Raw genomic sequence first — 8,944 nt, forward strand, 5'->3', positions numbered from 1 at the left:
AAGGAAGAAAAAGTACTTGTGGATTTTAATTAGAATGGCCATTGAATACTAAGTAATTTTTGCTGAGTCATTCTTTTTAGAGAACTAAGAACTTCAAAGACCATGGAAGTATCTCCTTGCTACATTGAAACACAGATTTCTAGATTACTGTTAAGTGGTAGCTGCCTTATTGATTGGGCAATGCTTAAACTGGAGAGGAGCAACTTACTGGCTTGTCTCATTTCCATAATAGTCTGATTATGATAAAGAAAATATCAATTTTTAGTCTGGTAAGATTCACATCTCATAGGTATAGTTTAAGTTGCATTCAATACTCCTTTATATACATAATTTATAAAAGTAACATTTGTAGGTGTCATTCATCTTTGGAATGAACAGTATAGAGTTTACCCCTCCTTTGCTTCTTCCTCACTCTCCTCTTCTCCAATTTCAGCATTTGTACGTTCCCCTCTTTTAAATGGAAAGAAATTGCATGTTGAGTGCCTCCTCCTGTAATAGTAAGAAGCAGAGCAATGCTGTCATCTGCTTCATTTTATGGACACTAGTGATTTTCCTGTAGAGGGATAACTGTTGATTAAATATTTTCCATGCTCCTTCCATGTTTCCTGGTTCTGCAGCTCTTGTTTCCCTTACTTAAAGCAAAAATATTCCTCGGTTAAGACACCATGCTCTATTTCAAATCAGTTAGCCACCAACATTTGGTTATTGGGATATCATATTTAAATATTACTCACATGACCAAAAATAAACCAGGACACCTTCTTAGTTCATTAACTTAATAAATGGATTTTAAAGAGATATTTATAATTGTACTGCTTCTAGAAATATAATCTCTAAGCTATATGTATCTATTGTTTAGTAAATTTATCAAAGCACGTACAAATGCATAAAAGGATATTTATATATCTGCAACCTTTATTTATATTTACCAATGGGAGGAATTATCATGTATGCTAATCACTGTATTGGCAGTAGTAACTGGAGAATCTTACTGGAGCAATTATACCACCTCAAAACATATCAAAGCGAAACAAACAATAGCATCAACTCTTACCATTGGTACCACTACAACTGTGTCTACTAATTTTATGAAATAAGCCTGATGGCTGCATTGATTCCCATCTTAAAGGAGGAACCTGCAGCTGAGCATATTTCAGTGACTTCTGCAAGGTCAGAGGACATACCCAAGGCAGAAGCAGGGAATGAAACCAGGTTTTCTGATTTGAAAGAATATGTATTTTGGTATCCGGTATTTTGTTACATTGATATCTTAATCAAGAAAATTTACATTTGTATTTAAAAATCCACCATGAGCCTTGTTGGATCCTGATACTAACAAATTATAGCAAAAAAAGAAAAGAAAAATTGCCTCTCATCAAAGTAAAATCAATAAACACATTTATGTAAAAATACCACATTAAAAAATATTTTCACATCAATAGTGAGAATCCAAACTTCTTGGTCATTATGGCTGGCTTTCCTTATCCTCCAAAACTTTGTGATTTTACTTGGTGTTAAGTCACAGGGGAAGCATGTTTGGATAGTCAATAGTATGCCATAGTTGAACTGCTATGACAACATTAATTCAGTTGACATTGCCACTTCAGGTCTGGGACTCTGCTATTTATGTGTTATACTTGGGTACAGAGCATTATTTTTTATGACCTAGGAATCTTGATGTCTACAATCCTGACTCCTTAGACACATCATGAAACCATTCCCTTCCAAAGTCTTGCCACCTTCTGAGGTTGCTGTCACAGAGCATGTTTGGATGTTGCTCAGAGGGCTCACCAATCTCACTCCCCTTTCAGGCTGCTTCAGCTTATTAAATTATATCATCTCTCCTTCCTTGACTTCCTGAACCTCAAAGTATCATTTCTTCTCTGCTTCTCAACCTTGCCAAAATTTCTGGAGGCTGGGGTACAAAAGACTGATACTTTGCTTGAGGAGGGCCGATAGGGATGACACACACGTTATCCTGCCAAACACATTACTATAAAAAAGCAATCATCGTTGCTCTTTTTAGTTATTTTAAAAAATCTAGTAAGCCCCAAAGCCTTCATCTTCTATTCTGGACTGAAATGCAGAGAAATTTTGGCTGGTGACATTTGTATTGGCCTTGAGATATGGTAGATGGTAAAGATCATCCTACAATTCTTGGTAGTAAGTGGAAATTCCTGTGACTCTGGGCAGGCTCTTTTTGGAGCAATAATATATTAATTTTACTTTTCCCATTTTAATAAGATTAAGTATAAGATTTTCAAAGGCAGAAAGCAGAGGAAAATACACCCACTTACATGCTTTTCTGTTATCAGCTTATCATATATATCCACAAAGCAGAAAGAAATGCCAGTTCTCCCCAGAATGAAAGAATGGACCATTCTCCAGAAAAAGTAAGCAGACTCATCTCCTTTTCTCATATCTATTTTTCTTGCACTCAGTAAAATACTGACAATGAAAATATAACTAAGATGTGAACTCTGAATTTGAATAAATTATTTGATCATATTCAAAAGTCCTTTCTTCATTCCATGACAAAATATATTTATATCTTAGTTTCATTTGAATTTAAGTTTCTCTCTGAACAAATGGCCAACAACTATCGTCATTCTGGTGCTGTGTTCGCCACTTAACATTTCCTGGGGTCAGAAGCATTGTCTGCTTATGGAATGGTTTACCCTGCAAGGTCTTCATCCAGTTTAATCCAGTATCAAGCATTCTGTAGCACAATACATGAGAGCATTAGATCATGAACAGAATTTTTATTCTGAGTCTTCCACAAGCTGCAGTATTGTGTGGTTGTGGCTGGGTCTTAATGAATCCTATGATAACACTTCCCCATTTTAAAAACAAATAAAGGTCGTAGTGATTTATTTTGATACTTTAAGCTTGATTCCCTATACTTACTTTTCTAATACCCCACAAGACCTTTAATAAAACTGGTCCATCTTCTGAAAACAGATTAAGAATCCTTGAAAATAGTTCTATCCAACAAAGAGTGAAGTACAACTGTCCTATACTTTTGTGGAAGATCTAGATACAGAAATACGTGAAAGATGGATAAATTCAGTGATTTGTGAAATGTTACCAGGAAACTCACCCTGTGTTCACTCTGGCATTAAGATCCAGCAAAATTGTGAAGGTGTGTGGAAGTTCATTGGTATGCACACATGATTTGTACACTCTTATACACCCCAGTAAAAATATTTTTAAAATTAGAAAAAAAAAGATCCAGTAAAATAAGAGAAAGTAATACTTGAAAAGTAAATGCATTTTAGGCTAAAGGAAAAAGAGGGGGAAATGAAATGGAATAAAATAATATTAATGTAATGGACTTAAAAACCCTTAAGCCCTATTTTAAACTTTAGTATCCTCACAAGATCTGGATCAAAGTCTCAGAGAATGACAAATGGTGTTCATTAATAATAAAGAAGAACACTTGATGAATTAAGAGCATAGTGTACCTATGCTTTGTGATATGATGTTTTTAAAGGGAGTGTACAGTCAGAATTCTAAGATAAAACATTTCATCAGTCTTGTCAGAGATTATGTTTTTTGAGCCAGCAAAAATCCCTGGGACTTGATAGGGTTCCATAGGTGGTTTGTTTGAATATGGTTACAAAATATATGACTGAATTATTAACAGAAACAGGTGATAGCCAGTTCTTATTTTTGGAAGTATTTTTCTTTTATATTTAGCTAGGAGTTATCTAATTGGTATTAAATTTTTTAATATTTATTATTTATTTTTGAGAGAGAAGAGAGCACAAGCAGGGGAGGGGCAGAGAGAGAGGGAGACACAGAATCTGAAGCAGGCTTCAGGCACTAAGCTGTCAGCACAGAGCCTGACACGGGCTCAAACCCACAAACCATGAGATCATGACCTGAGCTGAAGTTGGATGCCTAATTGACTTGAGACACCCAGGTGCCCCTATCCAATTGTTTTTAAAAGGCATCTCCAACTGGGCTTAGGGCAGAGCCAAAGGGTAAACACTAGCTCAGGGTCACACAATATCTTGGTTTTCTGACTGTCATGAAAACAGAGTTCCCACTCTGCTACATTGACCCCAGAGCTGTACCACCTTGTTGGCAGACAGAGAAGATCTCCCTGGGCCCAAAGCAATCATCCTGTTTCTGTTTATGGTTGGATAGAAGATGTTCACTTGGCTAATGATCCCTGTGACCCAAATAAAAGCAGGTGAAGGCTGAGGTTAATGCAATATTGAAGTGTTAAGAGGCTTTTTCACAACTCAGGAAACTCTCTTAGCTGAGCTGTTTCTCCTGAAATGTTGAGTCCTGTTTTCCGTGGCATGGTGCAGCTGATGTTGTCACTCTGTGGTCAGGAGCAGGAAAGCTGGTGGGGCGGAGAGAGATTAGTGGTCTGAAAATATGTAATTGGTATTGCATGGCAGCAGGGAGTTGACAGCCCTCAGGGACCGCAAACAGGAGAGGACCAACAGCTCGAGTGAATTAAAACAAACTGTGATTTTGGGGGGAAAAAAAAGTAAGGGAAACATCATTGAGTATTTAAGAATTTGATAAGTTATGGATGGATTCTGTATTGCCCTCCTAAGAAGGTAAATTGTTAAATGAGATAATATATGTAAGGAGGTTAGTATGATGCCAGGATCATAGTTATTAATCAATTAAAAACCTGGTAGTTTTTATTATTATTGTGTATGAGGGGGGGAGGTCAGTACATCTTAATCTTAGAAGCAGTATTATTTCACTGGAATATTCCCCCATTTGCACTAGAAAATTATGATCCTCGATTCATATCCTGTACCTGACATTGTGGGTGGAAAAACTCCACTCATGAATTTGGATAGGGTATGCACACTGCTACGGCAGTTGCCATCCAACTGACTGTGGTTAGTTTGTATAATTGAAGCCAAGCAAAGCTAAGGCAACGCTGGTACATGGATCCTTCTGTTAGACTAAATAAAGAACAATGAGACCATTTTTATGGGGTGAGGAGAAAAAAATGTTTTTAACAGTAGGGAATGACTTAAGTCTAGGAACCTTAGGCTGTGTCTAAATGTTACCAAATACTGAGGAAAAACTGCACAAAAATCTACACAATCACCCAGATGTTTCCAGAAATCCAGTCTTTGATTTCATTGTAGATGAAATCAGGGGAGGATTATATTTTTTTCTCGCATTGTGAGACACAGCCTCAGCATCTTTCTGGTTGGCTTGTAGGTGTCTGTATTTAGAACTGTGTCATGGATTCATCCTGGACCAGCACAACAGCTTTCAGGATGTCAATCCACTGCTAGGGCCACTCTTCAATCTAAAGGACTGCTTATTTTGGGCACAATTTGTAGAGGGTTGTAGCACAGATGGAGGTCTGATTCATTGGAATGAGCCAGTCAAGTTTGGTATGTTGGTAACTTCAAGTCACAAAATTAAAATTTACAAAGCAGTGACATTTAACTTTTCTTCCTGTACCTCAAATCAATCTCAAGGCAATTAACCAACAATGATCCTTATGAAGTCCAAAAAGGTTAAGTCAGTTCAAATCTGTAATAGTGTCATCTTGAGAATCTGGGAATTTTAGCAAGAACAGTTCTTTGCCCAGGACAAGATGATAGAGAATGATCAGTACAGGTATAGGCTTAATACAACACTTCCCACAAAGCAAATCTTCCAAATGTTGGTTTTGAGTGAATGAATTAAAATATTTTAAATAGAGGTGGTTCTGACATGAAGACCAAGATTTAATTAAACACAACTTTCCAACTTCATTTTTCTTATATAGAGGAAGCATAAATGTAAAAGCATGACCTCAATAGTCTGAGGGGCATAGATTCAAATCCTAAGAAAATCACTAATATCTTTCAGGTTTCCTCAAACATAAAATAAAACTTATAATCTATAAGAATTTTATGAAAATCAAATCAGATATTTATAAAGAACTATACCTGACTCATAGTAGGTGCTCAATAAATATTTGTTCTCTCTCCTCCAGTTGCTCCTTTAACCCTCTATTTAAGCATGACTTTAATTCCAGGCATAAATGCTTAGCATGCAAAGGAATAAAAGGAAAATTCTGAGATATCTTTTGGAGATTCAATTCTAGTGATCTACTCCATATTTGTCTTCCATGATTATGTTATTGGATGAGCAATGAGCAGGGCAGTTCAGAGGAATATTGTCAATAATTTATCAATTTATGGTGATTGAGTATACTGTATAGAGATTTTAACTAACTCATCAAAACTCATGGGATATTAACACAGTATATAATAAGATCTACCTATGACGTTGCTTTTGAAAAAAAAATTGTGCATGAAATCCTTCTCATTCCGTGAAAGGAATGCCAGAGAACTAATGTTATGCCTAATCTGGGAAACTATAGCATATAGTCAGTACACACGTGGAGTACTTAATTTCCACTGGAAATACTAGTTCCTGCCTTTATTATCACATGACTTCAGAACATTGAGCCTAGGGACTGGTAAGCTGCTATGTAGTTATACATTGGCAGAGTCTAGGAACTGAAAGGAAGTAGATCTTTAGGGCAGTTAGAGCAGAATGCAGCTATTCCTTGCTATGGCAGGGAATGTGGTCAAGAGAGAGAACATAGCCAGAGAGTAGTCAGCTTAGTGAGACAGCCAACCAACAGGAATAGATATTTTACAGAGAACATTTAGAGGGAACCCAAACTCAAAAGCAGCAAATGATAGACTACTTCAAAGAGACTTCAAGTAAACTCTCAGCATGACACAATCCCAGGCCAGATCGTATGGGACAAAAAGCAAACACTGTGAGAGATACAGAAAAAAACCAACAAGTGTAGGGACGCCTTCTTGGCTCAGTCAGTTAAGTGTCCAACTCTTGATTTCATCTTAGGTTATGATCTCCCAGTCATGGGATAGAGTCCCACATCGAGCCCATGCTGAGCATGGAGTCTGCTTGAGATTCTCTCTCCTTCTCTCTCTGCACTTTCCCAACTCATATACAATGAGATTAATGTGGGCTGAGAATGTGTCTTATTTATGTGAATATACCCAACACCAAACATGCAGTATAATTGGTGCCCCATGAATTTGTTAAACAGTGGTGTGTATGTACGTGTGTTTCTCTGCATATTTGTAGAGAAGGAAGTGTGGCCCAAGATACATAGTATATCATATTGGGAACAGCTATCCTTAACTTTTCATCTTGCCTGTCATAACCCATTAGTCTTCTCTTGGACTCTAGGAACTTAATACTAATTGTCATGGATTTTATATGTCTGAATAATAAGACCAGTTAGTGAAAAGTAATATCAAAGAGACAAAGATCAAAAATTCTGAAGTTTCAACCTCTTTGGGTAAGAGCACTTACTACTCCATGGAAATTATTCAGAAATTTATGTAATTGAAACATAGTGGCTAAGGTTAGGCCTTATCTGTAGACTGTTATGATAACTAATTATGGGACTGCATCTATGAGAGAAAGTTGAGAGTCAACATGTCATATGAACCAAAACAATTAGTAATTGTATGGATCGAACTGGATTCCATGTGGGCAGAGCCAAACTGCTTGACTCTGTGTGCACTCACATTGTTGTCTATGTGAATTATGCTCCATGGAATTGTGCAGCAGACAGCCTGTGAGTTATGCATGCAACCCCCAAGGGAAGGTGGAGTCAGATGTGTAGAAGATGCTATCAGTGCCCAACCTATATCACTGAAATGTCTCCATTTCCTCTACTTGACTTCCAACTTCCAGATAAACTCAGAGACATGTCCTGTCCAACACCTTGTCCCCAGTTGTGAAAAGTGGCATGCTGGGAGCACTGAGTTAATACCCACAGAATAGTTCCTGATCAATGAATCTGGAAGTTGGGGTGTGTGCATGTGTATTTATGTGGGTGTTTGCATGTATGTGTGGGTGTATATCAATATCATGTATTGATTGCCTTCAATTTCTTGTGTCACCTCCCCACTTTCCTTCATTATTGCTTGTACTTGCCAAATTAATTATTGGAACTTGACTTCTTAGAATCTTCGAGGAGATCTGAAACTAAAACAAAGTACAACCTAGATCTGCTTAAAGTTTCCAGAATGTGGTTTGCAGTTCTGGTTCCTTTAGAGAAGTCCTCTTCCTTGTCTACTGTAGTTAGAGTAGTGGCCCTAAATAGCTGTCAGGGTAGAATGGGCATTCTTGCAAAATATAACATGAAATTTCTTTGCTACCATCTATGCCCATTGAATAAACAACTGAAAATCCTAATTAGAGAACCCTAATGAGTCGCAGAGCATACAAATGAATGTTGTTTTTGTTTCTACCCAATATTGCACACTCTTTAAAGTAACTCTGGTCACAATCTTATTCTGTTTTTGGAGCACATGGAAGAGAAATGGGAAAAAAACAAATAAAAACACATCTTTTCTCTTATCCATTTAAGGAGCTAAGTGGTAGAAAAATTTAAATTTAGAAGTGACACAGAATCTCAGAGGATGTGACACAGCAGTTAAAAATACCTTAGGAAATGGTGAGTATTCTTTCACTTAGACCAATGAGACATAGACCCAGGACAATGCCATCCATAGTTGTTAAAAGATACTCATTCCAGAGAATGTCATTTATTTGAAAATGAATGGAAACATGTCATGTTGAATATAGTTTAGTAAGGAGAATTATGACCAGGAGGTAATATTATTCATATTAATTATATTGTAGTAATGAAATAATTTGAAAGAAGAAAGAAAAACAAAAAGGATAGGCAGAGAAAATCATAAACTTCCTTTTAAAAAAGAAGATACAAATTATGAAAGACTCATGTAAAAGGTGGGAGAATATTCAATGTGAAATATTGAAAAGAGAGGATACTCAAAAAGAGAATTATCACAGAGGAGAAAGGAAGGATATCCTGATTGGATAGCAGAAACGGGATATTGGAAGTCAGTAAATTAGGAGAACATATACAGGATACAGGATACTTAACCCTTTG

The sequence above is a fragment of the Suricata suricatta genome, chromosome 15 (assembly GCF_006229205.1).
Source record: "Suricata suricatta isolate VVHF042 chromosome 15, meerkat_22Aug2017_6uvM2_HiC, whole genome shotgun sequence".
NCBI lineage: Eukaryota > Metazoa > Chordata > Mammalia > Carnivora > Herpestidae > Suricata > Suricata suricatta.